Below are 19,341 nucleotides of genomic sequence, written 5' to 3'. Positions count from 1 at the left end.
AGCTGCTGCAGAGCCTCATACTACACCTCAGCTGCTGCAGAACCTCATACTACACCTCAGTTGCTGCAGAACCTCATCATACACCTCAGCTGCTGCAGAACCTCATCATACACCTCAGCTGCTGCAGAACCTCATACTACACCTCAGCTGCTGCAGAACCTCATCATACACCTCAGCTGCTGCAGAACCTCATAATACACCTCTGCTGCTGCAGAACCTCATAACACACCTCAGCTGCTGCAGAGCCTCATAATATACCTCAGCTGCTGCAGAACCTCATAATACAACTCAGCTGCTGCAGAACCTCATAACACACCTCAGCTGCTGCAGAGCCTCATAATATACCTCAGCTGCTGCAGAACCTCATACTACACCTCAGCTGCTGCAAAACCTCTTAAAACAGCTTAGCTGCTGCTGCAGAACCTCATAGTACACCTCAGCTGCTGCAGAACCTCATAATACACCTCAGCTGCTGCAGAACCTCATCTTACACCTCACCTCATTCTTATAGTTGTGTATTACACGTCCCTCAGGCTGTTATATAACATACTTGGGGGTATTATGTCTGTATATACATAATGCATGCTTACGGGAGTCATATTGCACAGAAGAGACATGAACATAGCAGAGTGGAGATGGCTACGCCATATCAGACACATGGGATCTATTTGCAGGAATAGTGGAGCAGATGAAAGCAGATCTGTCAGTGACACAACGAAAGGCGACGCTGGCACCACGCTCCCCCGGCCCGCACTGTGTATGACACCCAGAATACTGGAGCTGCTTACAGGCGCTTAGTGAGTCTGTCTTCACTTTCAACCTCTATAAGTGAGATAAAGCTGCAGCTGCTACATCCCGGCTCCTCTATTCCCCGAGTACACAGCACAATGGCTCAGCGATGGATCTGAGGCAGCCATTGATGTCAGACCAGTGCCGGTGCCCACGGATGCACCAGACGCCAGCGGATGACATCGCTCCGCCTTGTTAAATGGTGACTGACGTTTCTTGTCATATGTCAAGGCTCATTAATCCGAAGATGTCGACGCGGCAGAAATTCGAATTTCCATTGAAATGTCTTTTCGACAGGTTCCATTTTTATCCAATCAGCCGCTTGTTATGGAACATTTCACTTCTTTATCAAAGAATATAGAGATGAAGAGGAAAACGGAGAAGTCGCAACGGAGAAGAAGGAAGACCGTGCTGCTCAAACCTGGCTCCTCGAAAGACTAATGAACGTGGGGCCATATTTATCGAGCTGGAAGTGGGTTAACCCTTACAGTATATCGCCCTTATGTAAAATTACATGCGTTTCCCGTTAAAGGATATCAAAAGAAGAGGCCATAACCAGCGGATCGGGGGTGGTCCCTGTGGTTGGTAACCAAGACTGGGGTTCCTTGTCCCTGGTTGAATGAAGTGGGGGAGTTCTAGGTTGACCACTACTCCATTCACTCTCCATGGGACTTTTGATGATAGTTGAGTGTTGCACTTGGCTCTTGTTGAAAGCCCAGTAGAGAATAAATGTAGACAAGGGACTTTCATTCTCCTGATCAGTAGTGCAGTATAATAGCAGTCCCATAGACTTTGAACAATGTGGCATTACACATGGGTGGCAGGGGCCCAGTATAAATGGAGGAACTGGACCTCAATCACATGATTGGCAGGTGGCCAGTGGTCAAACCCAACCAGTCAGATACTTCTCAACTATTAGTAACGTAGAGATGAGTGAACCTCAAACACATTTAGATTCTTCCGAACCTGAACACTTTGCATTGGATTACCGGTGCGGCCCTAGGGAGTCCTGGAAAACATTCGGCCCTCCTAAAAAAAAAAAAAAAAAAATCGACCTTAAAACCAGTTGGAAAACTAGCTGGTCTTTATTTTTAGAAATTACAGCCTTTTTTTTACAGTTATAGGCTATGTTCACACACAGTTAAAACAACGTCCACTGACAGGGATTTGTTTGCTGTGTCAAGGAATGGCCGCTGTTTAACATGTTTCTGCACCCGATATTCCAGCGCATTTTGGTGTCTCTACAACCCAATAAATCATAGAACTCTGTGCAATGTACGGCCATCAGAATAGTCATACCTTGTGTGCACAGAGCGGGAACAACGGCAAGTCAATTATTTGTGCGGCCGTAGCTAACGTTATTTTATGACTTCTACAGACCTGCCAGCAGTTCATTCTTTGGTTCAAATCCCTGTTGAAATTGAGAGGATGGATGGAAAATAACGGCCATTATTTCAAAACAACCACTGTTGTGTTAAAGGAGACCTGTCACCCCCCCGTGTCGGGGTGACAGGCTCCCGACACCCCGTTACAGCCCCCTATACTCACATGATCCCGCCGGGTCCCGCTTCCTGAGCCGGTCGGGTCACGGAGATATCAGCGCCCGAAGCCCGGCGCGCGCGCAGTCAGATGCCCATAGAGAATGAATGGGGAGTCCGATGCTCCGTCATTCTCTATGGGCATCGGACTCTCCTGTCAGCGCGCGCGCCGGGCTTCGGGCGCTGATATCTCCGCGACCCGACCAGCTTAGGAAGCGGGACCCAGCGGGATCACGTGAGTGTAGGGGGCTCTAACGGGGGGACGGGAGCCTGTCACCATTGAATGGTGGCCATCCACTTAATTTCATCAGGGATTTGAACCAAAGAATGAACTGCTGGTCTGTAGACAGGTGAGTTACCCCTAGATCACAGCTCCTACACATTTGGGTTCATAGATTAAACTAGATCTGAGTGTTTCTTTCAGACATAACCTGCCTACAGAGGACTGATCTGCAATCAGAGACACTAGCTGACAGCTGAGCGAGCAGGAGGCTGGGCAGAAGAGATTATTCATGAAGAAGAGGGAGGAGGAAGAAGTGGTGAGGTGTGCCAGAGTGTGGGACATACAACTCCTCTTTGCCTCCTCAGTACAGAAGAAGACGTGAGATTGTATCCACTGCACAGATTACCAAAAGGCACCAGGCTCACTAGGGGACTGCCAGCTACAGCACACTGTCAGCACCTTAGGTAGGGCCCCGGAGCTGACAGATTCCCTTTAATGTACATTATTAGCTTTAAAAAAAAAAAAGGATGTATCTTTAACTTAATTTACAGCTGTATTTTGCTGTTATTTTTTTGTGTTTGAACCTAACCTTAGGGTGGTATTACAAGGAGCGATTATCGTTTGAAAAATCATTAAATCGTTCGGATTTGAACGATAATCCTTTCATGTAATAGCAGAAACGAGAAATCGTTGATCGTTTAATAGGATCCGGACCTATTTTTATCGTTTGATCGTTCACATTGTATCGTTTGATCGTTCTTATTCGGTGGAATAAGAATTCACAGCTGAAACGTACACGACAATAGCGACGACTAAACGACCGCAAGAGCGATCATAAGTAATGATCAACGTTCCGTGTAATTGTACAAACGATTTCGGGCCGTTTGCCTGAGCAGTCGTTTAAGATCATTTATCGTTAGTCGTCGAAAAATTGCTTGGTGTAAAAGTACCCTTAGGGTGGTATTACACGAAGCGATTATCGTTCGAATAATCGTTCAATCGGTCGTATTTGAACGATTATCTTTAAGTGTAATAGTAGACAACGATTAAACGACGAACGATTGGTCGTTGGTCGTTTAATAGGTTTTGGATCTATTTTTATCGTTTGTCTTTTACACATCGTTCGCACATCGTTCGTTTGAATAAGATGACGTTAGCCGTTCCCTGTTCATTCGCAAATTGAAAGGGGAGTGTTCTTGAATTTTGTTGCTCCAATATAACCGATAATCTTTCCGTGTAGTAAAACGAACGATTATTAGGCAACCGCTATTGCGATCGTTGGAGATCGTTTATCGTTAATCGTTAATTGAAAAAAATCGCTTCGTGTAATACCACCCTTAGTCTTAGTTCACATAACACAGCCATAGATTTTATGCTTGTATTATGGCCGCAGTACAGCTGTCAGTGTATCCGTATAATGCTAACGTAAAACCAGCCCGGGGGGGGGGGGGGGTGTTCAAATAAACAGTCAATAATAAAATAAAAACACATAGTAAAATAGAAACAGAAATGCGGACTTGAAATAATTATTTGAAAAATAAAATGTAAAAATTAAAAAATGTCAGAAAGATCCAGTTAGTAGCCGGAGTTCGCGTCATTCGTTTTTGCTTTTTGTGAACGTTCTTTATTACATACTAATATTTTAGCGCGCACATAATTCTGTTCCCCATTGGTCGCATTAAGTCAAAATGTTGCAGATTGACATGTGGTCATAGAGACCTTTGGAACTTCAGGGGCTTTCGGCGTTGCGCCCCGGTCCCTGCCGTTAACGTGCAAACATCTGTGCTTCCAGTTTACTAAATACTCTGGAACAAAAGCCGAAAAAGAACATTTTTTATTTTTTCTCTTTTTGACTTCTCAGCCGAAAGGACGTTCGTGACATTGCTGTATAATTTTTACTTTATTCATTTGTTGCATTTGTTCCCAAACATTGCGAAGAAAACTTCTCTATCTGAAAGCCGAGCGGCTTAATAGATTGAATAATTTACATTCCCATAACTTTTATTTTTTTTCCTACTAATAACAAAAGCCTACCTGGGGAACGGCCGGACCATCTGTGTAACCGCGCTATGGAATCATGCATAATGAAGGCGTGACAATGGAGCATTATGCTGGAAATTAATAATACAACATAAGACTAAAGGGTGTTAAAAAAATGTAATAATAATTGTGGAGAAAATTCGATTTAAATTATAATAAATTCCCTTTTCGGTCATTTGTGTTTAATTAATATGGTGGTTGTGGTGGGGCGCAAATGGATCTGTTAGTAGACAGCAAAGAACAACTTAAAGGGGTTGTCCAGCGAAAATATTTTTATTTCAAATCAACTGGTTTCAGACAGTTATATAGATGTGTTATTTACTAACCTTAAGTCTTCCCATACTTATCAGCTGCTGCATGTCATAATGAAGTGGTGTTTTATTTTAAGTCTGACACAGTGCTCTCTGCTGACCTATCTGACCGAGACAGGAACTCTTTAGAGAAGGAAAGATTTTCTATGGGAATCCTCATAGAAAACCTCCCCTGCTCTGGACAGTTCCTGTCTCGGCCAGAGAGGTCAGCAGAGAGCACTGTGTCAGATTGAAAATAAAACAACATTTCATTATGACATGCAGCAGCTGATAAGTATGGGAAGACTTGAGATTTTGTAGTAAAAGTAAATAAGAAATCTATATAACTTTCTGAAACCAGTTGATTTGAAAGAAAAAGATTTTTGCTGGACAACCCCTTTAAGTTTGTAATGCAACAGTGATGTCAATTAAATTAAAAATTATTTTCTTCAAATCAAATAGTACCAGAATTTGATTTGTAAAGAGTCAGATTTGTAAATGACTTCTGTTTAAAAATCTCTAGTCTTCCAGTACTTATCAGCTGCTATGTGTCCTGCAGGAAATGATGCATTCTTTCAAGTCTGACACAGTGCTCTCTGCTGCCACCTCTGTCCATGTCAGGAACTGTCCAGAGCAGGAGAAGTTGTCTATGAGGATTTGTTACTGCTCTGGACAGTTCCTAACATGGACAGAGGTGGCAGCAGAGAGCACTGTGTCAGACTGGAAAGAAAACACCACTGATAAGTTGTGGAAGACTGGAGATTTTTTAAATTGACGTAAAATACAAATCTACATAACTTTCTGACACCAGTTGATCTGAATTAAAAAAAATTAAAAAAAATTTGAAAATTATTCAAATTTAAAAAGCAACAAAATGATAAATATTATAAAAATGAATAAATAAATAAATAATTTGTCCCATTGAGCAAAACCAAATGGATTCCATCATCTTCTCTTCCACATTAATTGCTCAGGCACATAAGCAGAGCGCTAACACAACCCTCTCCCCATTGAAATGCAAATTGGACCATGAATTTGCATCGTTTTCTTCGCTACATTCAGGCAGGTTTTTTTTTTTTTTTTGTACATCTGTAAATGCAGAAAATTGTGCTGTCTGCTTTTGTGTTAAAGCCTCAGTTTTACATCTTAAAATGTTTCAGCGTTCAAAGATTTGCATGGGCTACATAAAGATACCTTGATAGAATAACATGACCTATTTTATAGAAGGGATCAGGGCCGGGAGAATTTGCTTTCAGGAAGGTAATTACACTTTCTGGCAGTGATAGAACCTGCAGAGCCTTTAAGAGATTATATTCATTTACATAGGTGGCAGCCCCTGTGCCGTGCTAGTTCGCTGAGCTAATTAACCTTAAGTGTTTTTTACTCTGGAAGAGACGAACACAGGATGAATAAATATATGTATATACAGTGATAGAATGTGCTACATTTCACATGGAAAACTGTGAAGTTTTTAACATGCAATACCAAGATTGACCACATGGAGTGCTGTGGTTTCAGAGCGCTAGTGAGAAGTAAATTGATTGTGAACAGATTAAATTACCCTTGAATTTTCTTAAAAATTTGTCAAAATCAGAATCTTTTGTGATGTGTTTTTTTTTTTTGTGTTATAGAAAGTAAATACAGGACATTTACAGATCTAATTTTACTAGTGGAGAGTTGGCATCTCCCTCATCTTCTAGAGTTCATCAGGAGTTCATAGCTTTCTGCAAATGTTCATAAACATCCTATATTTCAAGAGAATTAAAGGGGTTATCAAGGATTAGAAAGGATAAGAAGCTGTCCTCATAAACAGCACCACTCCTGTCTTCAGGTTGGGTGTGGTATTACAGCTCATCTCCATTCACTTCAATGGAAGCTGAAATACCATACACAACTTAAGGGCAGGTGTGGAACTATTTTTTTTAAGCCAGCTACCGTTTTTCCCTGAACAAAAGACACCCTAAAATAAGACACACCAGCTAGCCTACCAACTAACCTAAAATAAGGTACCCCCCAAAATATGATACCCCACCCTAAACTAAGGCACCCCCTGAAAGTAAGCCACCCCCCAAAAGTAAGGCCGCTAGGTGCCCATTCACCAAACTCAGCCCCCCCCCCTTTTGAAAAAGCCCCCCACGCACCTAATCCCCTCGTGGACCTTGACAGCCGGCACCGCAGGCACACCATTCCATGGCCCCCACATCCATTTGCACGTCCTGATGTCTTGCTGCACACTCCTGGTTGGTGAGTATGCTGGGGGTTCTGGGGGGGAGATCTGAGGGGAGGGCCAGGGGAAGAGAGCCGTGGGGGGAGAGAGCTGACGTGGAAGGCCAGGGGGAGAGACCTGATGGGGAGGAGCCAAGAGGGGAGGCTGAATAAGACATCACCCTGAAAATAGGACACAGTTCCTTTTTTGGAGGAAAAATGATTATATGGCACTCTCTTATTTTCGGGGAAGCACGGTATGTTTTTGTATTTCTGGATAATCTCTAAAGGGGACATTTATTATTTCTGCTCCTGTGGTGTACACCATGGAGAGGGCTCAGATTCTTACCTTCTCCACCTGCTGTAACCATTTACCATTATTTACCCCCAAATTATGGCAGAATCTGTCGGGATATGCGCCTCGTGCGTGCGCCTTAGTAAATCCAGCGGAGTAAATGGGGGCGGGACCTAATTAGGACTGGCGTGTAAGTACTCCAGTCTAAAATAAATGTCCCACTTTAGTGTCTCACTAAAATAACTAGCAGAGAGGTGAGGAGGAGAAGCGGGGGACTATACACCCTATTTGATAGCTTCACGGGTATAAAAGCAAACAGTTCTTTTTCAATGATGCTGTTGCAAATGTACAAAATTGCCTTGTTGTTTCTTACCAAATTGTCAACGAGGTGGAGCCAAGCTGTTCAAGTGCCACAATCTGGCACACCTACTCACCCCTAGCATCACCTTGATTGACAGTATAAAGCCCTGTCCATCAGTCAGAGATGGGCTGGGACATAGAGGCATTGTTGTCTCCTGCAAACTCCAGTCATATATGGGGAGGGAAGGAAGGGAGGAAGGGAGGAAGGAAGGGAGGAAGGAAGGGAGGAAGGAAGGAAGGAAGGAAGGAAGGAAGGAAGGAAGGAAGGGAGGGAGGAAGGGAGGAAGGAAGGAAGGGAGGGAGGGAGGGAGGAAGGAAGGAAGGGAGGGAGGAAGGGAGGAAGGAAGGAAGGAAGGAAGGAAGGAAGGAAGGAAGGAAGGAAGGAAGGGAGCTAGGGAATGAAGGAAGGAATGAAGGAAGGGAGCTAGGGAAGGAAGGAAGGAAGGAAAGGAAGGAAGGAAGGAAGGAAGGAAGGGAGCTAGGGAAGGAAGGGAGCTAGGGAATGAATGGAGGAAGGGAGCTAGGGAAGGAAGGGAGCTAGGGAATGAATGGAGGAAGGGAGCTAGGGAAGCAAGGGAGCTAGGGAATGAATGGAGGAAGGGAGCTAGGGAATGAAGGAAGGAAGGGAGGAAGGAAGGGAGCTAGGGAATGAAGGAAGGAAGGAAGGAAGGAAATGAAGGAAGGGAGGAAGAAAGGAAGGAAGGGAGCTAGGGAATGAAGGAAGGAAGGAAGGAAGGAAGGGAGCTAGGGAATGAAGGAAGGAAGGAAAGAAGGAAGGAAGGGAGCTAGGTAAAGAAGGAAGGAAGGGAGCTAGGGAATGAAGGAAGGAAGGAAGGGAGCTAGGGAAAGAAGGAAGGAAGGGAGCTAGGGAATGAAGGAAGGGAGCTAGGGAATGAAGGAAGGAAGGGAGCGGGGAATGAAGGAAGGAAGGGCGCTAGGGAAGGAAGGAAGGAAATGAAGGAAGGAAGGAAGGAAGGGCGCTAGGGAAGGAAGGAAGGAAATGAAGGAAGGAAGGAAGGGAGCTAGGGAATGAAGGAAGGAAGGAAGGAAGGAAGGAAGGAAGGGAGCTAGGGAATGAAGGAAGGAAGGGAGTTAGGCAATGAAGGAAGGAAGGGAGCTAGGGAAGGAAGGAAGGAATGGAGCTAGGGAATGAAGGAAGGAAGGAAGGAAAGAAGGAAGGAAGGGAGCTAGGTAAAGAAGGAAGGAAGGGAGCTAGGGAATGAAGGAAGGAAGGAAGGGAGCTAGGGAAAGAAGGAAGGAAGGGAGCTAGGGAATGAAGGAAGGGAGCTAGGGAATGAAGGAAGGAAGGGAGCGGGGAATGAAGGAAGGAAGGGCGTTAGGGAAGGAAGGAAGGAAATGAAGGAAGGAAGGAAGGGAGCTAGGGAATGAAGGAAGGAAGGGAGCTAGGGAAGGAAGGAAGGAATGGAGCTAGGGAATGAAGGAAGGGAAAGAGGAAGGAAGAAGGGAGGAAAGCAAGGTGAAAGAGAAAGGAATGAAGAAAGGTAGGAAGTAAGGTAAAAAGGAAGGAAGTTGAGCAAGGGAGGAGGGAAGGAAGGAGTGAAAGGAGGAAGGGAGGGGGAAAGAGAGGAGGAGGGAGGAAGAAAGGAAGGAAAAAAGGAAGGAGAGAAGGAAATGGAAAGAGCAAAGAGGAGAAAGAAAGTATAAGCGAAGAAGGGAGGGAAGAGGGAGGGAGGGAGGGAAGGAAGATGATGAGGGTGGAGGGAAGGAAGATTTCAGATAACTTGATCTGATTTTGTTTCTATTCTTCTGACAATCAGCAGCGGAGCACCCGTTCTTTCTTCAGGATCTCTATACACCCGCTACTCTTGCTTTTCCTCCGTGATTCTCTGCCTGGTCAATGGGGTCAGTGGTTTGGTGTTGTGGAACATCTTGATTCAATCCTCCTCGCCTGCAGCATTAAGGCATGGAAGTAAATGGAAAGCATCTGTTGCAGGCAAAAGCAATATTTACAGTGACAACCACTTATTCAACTCCGAGGAGAACAAACAATCTGATGGGAATTTTACTAAAACGTTTCCCTAAAAGCAAATGATATTATGTAGAAATGCGACGGATTACCCTGAGAACGGCCCTTCCTTGTTTACACATTGACCTTGTTTTCTGCAAATCGAGAAACAAATATGGGAGAGAAAAGAAATTCTCCCACTCTTTTTTTTCTCTTCATCAGATCAAATTTCAATCACCGGAATAGTGGAGCATGATTGTTCCTCCTAAGGGGAAAATTAATGCTCAAAAGGTGCACCAGTTATTTCTTCTGGATGATTGGATTTCTCTGGTGCGTAATAGTCATATAATGCTATAGTCTGTGTATTAACCCTTCTTCAGCTCAATGCTGGCCCCTTCTCCAGGGTAAAGCTTTATTTACCCAACTACAACATTAAAATTACTTGTATATTTTCAATTGATACAAAATAATGCTCCTTTACCCTTTATATATTATGAGATTTTAGTATTTAAGCCTACTGGACCCAAAGTCTAAAAGATTGTTGCCAGTATTATAATAGTATTCCTCCATTAACACAATGCATCATCTGGTTTGCGCTTCAGAACAACATAATTCTAATAATTCTGTTTGTTGGCTTGTAATATCTTTGGTTAGAACATGTTCTGTGATGTAAAGATTTATAGATTGTTCCAGATCATGTGCAGAATTCTGGAAAAATACATATTGAGTTGTAATGCACAGGAGAGGCTGGAGACTGTGCCCTGTACAGCAGCATGCAGCATGTCACAGGCACTGTCATAAGCTCCTCCCCCACGTAAATGATAGAATTTAATTGGTTACAAAGTTCTTTCTTAGATAGGTACAAATCTAGGCTTAAAGGAGTTTTCCACCTTTTAACCTAAATTTATACATGATGCTCACTCAAGTGGGTTGGGGATGGGGTAGGGGAAGTCATACTTACCTTCCATGCTCCCCCTTTAGATATCTGTACCAGGCCCTGCTTCCTGCCACACCTGCATAATAGAGCATTGCACTTCCTGGTTAGTGATTAGGCTTGCCAGTGAGCCAATCAGTGGCTGCAGCAGTGTCCTGCCTTATCCTCTGATTGGCTGATGGGTGTGCCTCCATATTCACATAATATAGTATGTGCTAGGTCAGCTGTGAATGTCATTCGTATGTAATGAATATTATAACACATCATATTTACCATCCCTCCTCACCATGTCACACTTAAAGGGGTCTAGCATATGAATTGTTTGTAGTCATATAGGGCGCACTAGGTCCATCTGGGAAATTGTTCTGGTCTCTTCCATACTACTGTGTGGCTGGTGATTTCCTCTTATAATAATGAGATATGTAGGAAATCTCACAGACAAATAAATACTACTCTGGAAAACAATCCCATCCTTTAAAACAAAAAAAATAAAGCCTGACTACTTTTAAACTAATTAAACTCAACTGTATTTGCATTATTAGATTTAACTGAAAGCATTTGTGAATTAGGGTATAGGGGGACATTTATGAAAGTTACAGCTGGGGTGTATGACACAGAGAAGGCGCAAATTTGTCCCTTCCCCATGGTGTACACCGGCTGTATGCCCTGATTGCCTGATGGGTGGAAAGGAGGAGCTTGGCAATGAGGGCGTGGCAAGGCAGGGAGGAGGCGTGGCATAGGGTCGGGCACCTGGCTGGATTCGCCGGGTATTCGTATGGTACGTCTGCGCAGGGTCAGGCGCAGGGTCGGGTGCCTCTTAGTGAATTCAGCTGGGAAAAAGGGGACAGGTCCTAATTTAAGACCGGCGTATGAGTACACCAGTCCAATAAATGTCCACCAAAGAGTTTGCATTTTGTGAGGGTCAGACTAACACAGTGATTACAGACACCTATTTAGACCAGTGGCTGAAGAAGTTGGATGCAGCCCTAGGCTAGGTTCACACAATGTATATTTCCGTAAAACCAATGTGCAACAACTGCCCTGATTATTACAAAAATATATGTTACCTTGCCGTCCATGGGATCCCGGCCGGAGCGTATACACATAGAATACACTCCAGCCGGGATCCTTAGCGGCGCCGCAAACAACTGACATGTCAGTTTTCTACGGCCGCTATTCAATGCAGAAAACCCTGTCAGTGTACATTGTGGGCGCGCACGGATGTGCCCCCATAAGAACTCTACGGCGCTAAAGATCATCCGACCGGTACTGCAAGTCCCGGCTGGGATGATCTTTTCAGAGACCGGACATTCCGGGACCCGGGGGTCGGGTCACGGAATGGCCGGTCTCATACGTAGTATGAAAATGGTCCTAGGGAGTCCGGGAAAACAAGAATACAGCCTATGGCTTATGGCCGTATCCATGTTTTCCAGGACTCCCTAGTGCTTCATTCGACTTCTTCAGCCACCGGTAATCAAATGCATTCAGGTTTGGATGAACCAGAGCGTGCTCTAGATTCGTTAATCTCTAGTGCTATTCATGAGGCACTCTATGCTAATGATGTAATTACCTACAGACAGTATATACAGGAGTTCCTGCTCTTTTCTGTTGAACGGTGATGCATACAGTGAGGGAGTACCTGGCCCGGTAAATATGCACTACACTTTGGGCTTTTTTACATGGGGGTAAGTGAATAATTATAGGAGCAATGGCCAGCGAGAGGCTGTGAGTGGGGGCAAAGACTGTACCTTGTAATGAGAGGTTTCTCCACCAGGCTCGAGCTTCACCTCTGCTTGCAGAATCAGTCCCTTTAAGACCACCCTCCAAAATAAATTGACCTCTGAAAAATACAAACCTCATAGAACAGGAATATGTTTTGGCTGTCAGGCTAAATAATTGCTGTGTTCCGGTGTGTAGGGCGTTGAGTGACGAATAGGTTTAGTAGTCAGGGATGGTGACTCCATTAATGATCGATTTTTTTAGTTGTTGTTGTTTTTTTTTATTATTATTATTTTTAGACATCATTTTTCCCTTCATAAAACATGATAAATTCCCGACACACTTTGTATCCGTAAAGAAGAATTTCCTTATTAGTCCGGACGTTATTAACGACTCGCCGTACAGTGAGACCCATACACCAGTAATCTCTCCGGCTTATAATTATGGAACACAATCTCATAATTAATAACAAAACCTATTACAGGTCTAACTTTGATCCAGTAATTATTTACACCGCGCTTCAGAAAAATACTTCTCTTAAAAAAAAAAACACTCTTTTTACCGCAATCGTCCCGGTGTCGGCAAGGAAGAGAAATTACCGCTCTGAGTTGAGTAAATTTGCCATATAAAAGGAGAAGAATTCTATTAATTGAGAGATGTTTTCAATATTAATTAAAAAATATCTTGTGGCCGACGCGTTTTACGAGGCGTGAAAAATAATGACTACTTGAGATTTACCGCACAGCACAATGACGTTCGTGTTGTATCGGAATTCATATAAATATGACTTCTGTTTCCTTCGTAAAGATACAGGAAGGAGCGGGTTCTCTTTATGGTGCATTGCGTTTTACATTTCCTCCGTCTGCTGAACACTTATTAGCTCCGGGCTGAGCACTCAGACAAATATTGAATCGGCTTCTCCAGGTTCTTAAGAATAAAGTTTAAAGGAGTTGTCCAGGATTAGGATGAAGAATTTAGCTTTGTTTCCTAAGCGAAGGTGTCAACAAGATCTAGGACAGGAAAATGAACCTTTGCCCAAGGTGAAAATAGTGACCCCTGTAGGATTCTATAACAACTACAGGGCCTACCTATACAGAATGACTGGTGACTTTGAAGAAGGGTAGGCCGAAAATAGTGGAAAGCACCCCCAAGGACTCACATTGGCACTGAAATCTCACAGCCCTCCAGTACCAACCTTACTTTTGGTCGACCAGTTGGCCAGTAAGAAGTCTGTAACTGGCCTGTGCCTGGTTCACCAGGCCCCATAAGTATTCCTCCTCTCCCCCCCCCCCATCCTTGCCTGCGATAGAGCAGAGTTTACCAGTGCATCTTGACCTAGCGTTCCTTCCTGCATTGTGTATTTCATATTTTGACTTCTGACTTTTGGACTTTGACTATTTTCTTGGATCACGTTTTATACTGCTCCACCCTCTCGTCGCCGTATCTTAGAACATGTGGGCGACATTGAAAATAGTCGTGATAAACCAGTGGCTATGCATATGTGTAATGTCCATAATACAAATCCCTGTGCTATCAGATTTCAGGTTGTAGAAGTGGTCCGCCCCTCACCTAGGGGAGGGGATACTGATAGGAGGCTATTACAAAAGGAAACACAGTGGATTTATAGGTTAAAATATGTCGCCCCCCCTAGGCTTAAATGAGTCTTTATCATTTACTTGTTTTTTATAACACCTACTTAGTGGATTCAGGCTCCTGTTCGTTTAAGAAATATGTGGCTCTTTTCCTGACCAATATATTTTTACTTATTTATTTCTATCTGGTTTACGGTCCACACTTATAAATGTTTTTAGTACGTACAAAAAAAAAAATTTTCATCCTGATTGATGATCCCGCAACCATGTGACCCATTGTATGAGTTGTTATAATTAAGCAATTTTTGCACATTATCTATTCAACAATACATCAAATCAGTATGTTTGGAGTGGTGGAACGCATTGTGCGTTCCAAATACCGAAGGTCATGTACATCTTTACCCACTTACGGGTATGGCGTAGGTGGAGCGCATTGTGCGTTCCAAATACCGAAGGTCATGTACATCTTTACCCACTTACGGGTATGGCGTAGGTGGAGCGCATTGTGCGTTCCAAATACCGGAAGTGATGCGCCGGAAATGACGTGTGATCCGGTGCACTAATCGGAAGTGGATACATCTGAACCGCACGCCGAGATAGAGGTATTTAAGAGAGAGCGGTGGGACTTGATGGGTTCGGACTACCATCTTACCTGACCTATTTTCAGATCCTGACCCCTCCAGTATTCCCTCCAGTAACCGCCTGTATACATCTGAAAGAGCTAAGTATATCAGTTACCTCTCCTCATCATTGTTTGAGTTTGTACCCACAGACTTCACGGCGGATGCCGGTATGTGCTTTGTGGGAAGCAATCATTATGTTTATGTTTATGTATCATGACGGATTGGTGTATACATGGATTAGTGTATAGTTTGATTTCATACAGTGGGCTTTGAATTGGGTCCGTTGGCTATTTGGCCCCATATATTAGGTGGCTGAATATGTGCTTTACAGTGGAGACCAATAAGTGATTATTTATGAGTCCACTGTGTCTGTGCACTTTGTATACATGTAATGGGTCAGTGTTTAATTTGACATCCTTTCCTATACATCAGGGTGTCAAGTTTGTCGGTTTATCTGGACCCATATAGTGGTTGGCTTAGTACTCTCTGTATTTTCTTTTTTGGTGGATATTGTGTGGCTATCATCTATTGCTACCAGTATCATACCATTTTACAATAGTTTTTGTATTTAAGTGTGGTCCGTATTGTGATATCCTATAATTATCTATCTATTCTAAATTTAAATCCATTGTATATTAGACACCTGTTTCCCCTGAAAAACCTGTGCAACTGGACAGGAGAAACGCGTCGGATGTATATATATATATATAGATTAATGTATATATGGTGTTGGTTGGGGCACTTTTAGTTTGCCCCGTAATTTATAATTCACGTGTTTGTGTTGTCACCGTTTTATTATTTTTTCCCTGCACTTAGTGTCTAGGAAGGGACCGACACCATGGTTGGGGCCACCCTGTTAAGGAGGTGTGTAACCCCAAAAGGCAGGGTGAGATTAAAATATTCTATGTAGCTGTGAGTGAGCGCTTTCCTCCCCAGGCCTTCGATTTGTAAATATTTTGGGTCACCTATCCTTAAGTATCAACTGGCATCCGGTACAGGAATACACAAGCACGATTTTCGGCACCATTTTTGTTTTGTGTTTGGATTTTAGAATATTTATAATAAAAGTTATGTTTTATATGCCCTAGGATGTGAATAGTGGATCGTCAGTGATAGAGTCCACCCTCTTGACTTGACTTTTTGTAGGTAAAAGAAAGCTGTAATCATGGCTTAGAATATATACCTCTTGCCGAAAGAGATCACCAAGTGCTAGATACAGTATAGGAAACGGGCCCAAGGCTTTGATATCCGGGTGGATGTCCAAGAAGATAGAAAAAAGGTTTAGCAGGATACTTCGGCTTTACTTGCAGTGGGGTGGGGGGAAATTGAAAAAGACAATATGCCCACCTGTCTCAGTTCCAGTGCTGTAGCCACTGAGTGTCCTCTTCTCCTGGTTTTTGGGTACGCCACGATCTGGCTTGAACACCACAAGTGGCTGGGATTTAGCCCTTTCAGTGGCCGATCCCAGTCACTACAATGGTGTAGGTTAACTAGGAACAGACCGAGAAAAAGAACTAAACGCCACCAAATACTTAAGGGCTTAGGCTGGGCTAGTTGCCTACTGGTGTAGAACAACTGGAGCATATTGACATCCCCTGTAATAGTCTTATTGTGGCCAAAAAGTTATATTACCAATGGGTAAGGGGAGCATAGGAAAACCCAATACAATATAACTTCACTTCCAACTGAACTAAAGAAGAACTCACCAGTGGCATATTGGTTCCTGTACACTGCATAAGTATACATATATTAGCTGAGATGGGAATACCCCTTTAAGGGGAACTTTGCAGTTACAGGGTTAGCAGTAGATAAGTAACTTGAACCTCCCCTGGTCCCTAATCCCTAATAATTTTGAGTGACCTGGCCCTGCCTGATGTGCTGGGAAACCACTGTGTTTTGTAGGTTTTCCCACAATGAGACATCCAGCTGTTACAGCTGTATATCTGAGTGACTCCTATTAAAGAGAAAACTGCTGAGCGGACCCTAAACACTTCCCGATGAGTCCATCAAGATCCAGCAAACTATTTCTTGTGACAGATTAAAAAAAAACAAAGGCAGCGGCGGTGACAGCCACTATCCGGCTTCTCCTCTGAAGAAGAATAATAAAGCACTTACTTTAAAACACCGTGAACCACGAAAGGACTATCCGCCGCTCCTCACCGCCGTCTTCTAAGGGGAATGTGACTCCTTTAATCTGGAAGGCTCGTGACGTTACCGGCATTGTGTCGTTTCGTCTTCTGCATTGTGCTTTCTCCACTTCTCATGGAAATACGGGAAACATTCTGATGTAAATTATAGTTTAAATCCGAAAAATAGAAAAAGGTTTGTAACGCGGCTGTCTCTGATGTAAAACGATGCGAGACGGGATTCTCGGCTGCATTTACATCAGAATGTGTGGTGTCAGCGGCGAGGGTCAGTGCGAGATGGCGAATACACAAATCTCCCACCGCACCGGGTCACGATGCCAACTGGTATTAGCATTCAGCGCTTAAGTGGGTTATAGCCACCGAACAAACACTTTCCTTCTGCTTTATTAATGTATACGGAGAAAATACTGTAAACATGGGGAGAGAACATCCGAAACCGCTCGTAACTACACGATTCTTAGGTTATTGCAAAGGGCAAGTATGGCGATACAGAGGAGGGAACCTACACAAGTAAATAACATGGACTATCTGGAGGTGTTGTGATAGATTAATCAGCAAGGACGGTCTTTCTTGTTCATTATTCACAGTCTCGCAGTGTAGAGACTCCATAGTGTGATCGCTCTTACAGTATAGAATCCATAGTGTGACCGCTCTTACAGTATATACTCCATAGTGTGACCGCTCTTACAGTATAGACTCCATAGTGTGACCGCTCTTACAGTATAGACTCCATAGTGTGACCGCTCTTACAGTATAGACCCCATAGTGTGACCGCTCTTACAGTATAGACCCCATAGTGTGACCGCTCTTACAGTATAGACCCCATAGTGTGACCGCTCTTACAGTATAGACTCCATAGTGTGACCGCTCTTACAGTATATAGACCATAGTGTGACCGCTCTTACAGTACAGACTCCATAGTGTGACCGCTCTTACAGTATATACCCCATAGTGTGACCGCTCTTACAGTATAGACCCCATAGTGTGACCGCTCTTACAGTATAGACTCCATAGTGTGACCGCTCTTACAGTATATACCCCATAGTGTGACCGCTCTTACAGTATAGACTCCATAGTGTGACCGCTCTTACAGTATATACACCATAGTGTGACCGCTCTTACAGTATATACACCATAGTGTGACCGCTCTTACAGTATAGACTCCATAGTGTGACCGCTCTTACAGTATAGACTCCATAGAGTGACCGCTCTTACAGTATATACACCATAGTGTGACCGTTCTTACAGTATATACACCATAGTGTGACCGCTCTTACAGTATATACTCCATAGTGTGACCGCTCTTACACTACACACTCCAAAGTGTGACCGCTCTTACAGTATATACACAATAGTGTGACCGCTCTTACGGTATATACACCATAGTGTGACCGCTCTTACAGTATATACACCATAGTGTGACCGCTCTTACAATATAGACTCCATAGTGTAACCGCTCTTACAGTACAGACTCCATAGTGTGACCGCTCTTACAGTATAGAATCCATAGTGTGACCGCTCTTACAGTATATACTCCATAGTGTGACCGCTCTTACAGTATAGACTCCATAGTGTGACCGCTCTTACAGTATAGACTCCATAGTGTGACCGCTCTTACAGTATAGACCCCATAGTGTGACCGCTCTTACAGTATAGACCCCATAGTGTGACCGCTCTTACAGTATAGACCCCATAGTGTGACCGCTCTTACAGTATAGACTCCATAGTGTGACCGCTCTTACAGTATATAGACCATAGTGTGACCGCTCTTACAGTACAGACTCCATAGTGTGACCGCTCTTACAGTATATACCCCATAGTGTGACCGCTCTTACAGTATAGACCCCATAGTGTGACCGCTCTTACAGTATAGACTCCATAGTGTGACCGCTCTTACAGTATATACCCCATAGTGTGACCGCTCTTACAGTATAGACTCCATAGTGTGACCGCTCTTACAGTATATACACCATAGTGTGACCGCTCTTACAGTATATACACCATAGTGTGACCGCTCTTACAGTATAGACTCCATAGTGTGACCGCTCTTACAGTATAGACTCCATAGAGTGACCGCTCTTACAGTATATACACCATAGTGTGACCGTTCTTACAGTATATACACCATAGTGTGACCGCTCTTACAGTATATACTCCATAGTGTGACCGCTCTTACACTACACACTCCAAAGTGTGACCGCTCTTACAGTATATACACCATAGTGTGACCGCTCTTACAGTATATACACTCTATAGTTTGACCACTCTTACAGTTTATACACCATAGTGTGACCGCTCTTACAGTATATACACCATAGTGTGACCGCTCTTACAGTATAGACTCCATAGTGTTACCGCTCTTAAAGTTTATACACCATAGTGTGACCGCTCTTACAGTATATACACTCTATAGTGTGACCGATTTTACAGTATATACACCATAGTGTGACCGCTCTTACAGTATATACACTCTATAGTGTGACCGATTTTACAGTATATACTCCATAGTGTGACCGCCCTTACAGTACAGACACCATAGTGTGACCGCTCTTACAGTATATACACTCTATAGTGTGACCGCTCTTACAGTATATACACCATAGTGTGACCGCTCTTACAG

Source organism: Dendropsophus ebraccatus, chromosome 2 (assembly GCF_027789765.1).
Source record: "Dendropsophus ebraccatus isolate aDenEbr1 chromosome 2, aDenEbr1.pat, whole genome shotgun sequence".
In the NCBI taxonomy this organism is placed as follows: domain Eukaryota; kingdom Metazoa; phylum Chordata; class Amphibia; order Anura; family Hylidae; genus Dendropsophus; species Dendropsophus ebraccatus.
The sequence above is the reverse complement of the archived record's forward strand: the minus strand, read 5'-3'. Positions refer to the sequence as shown.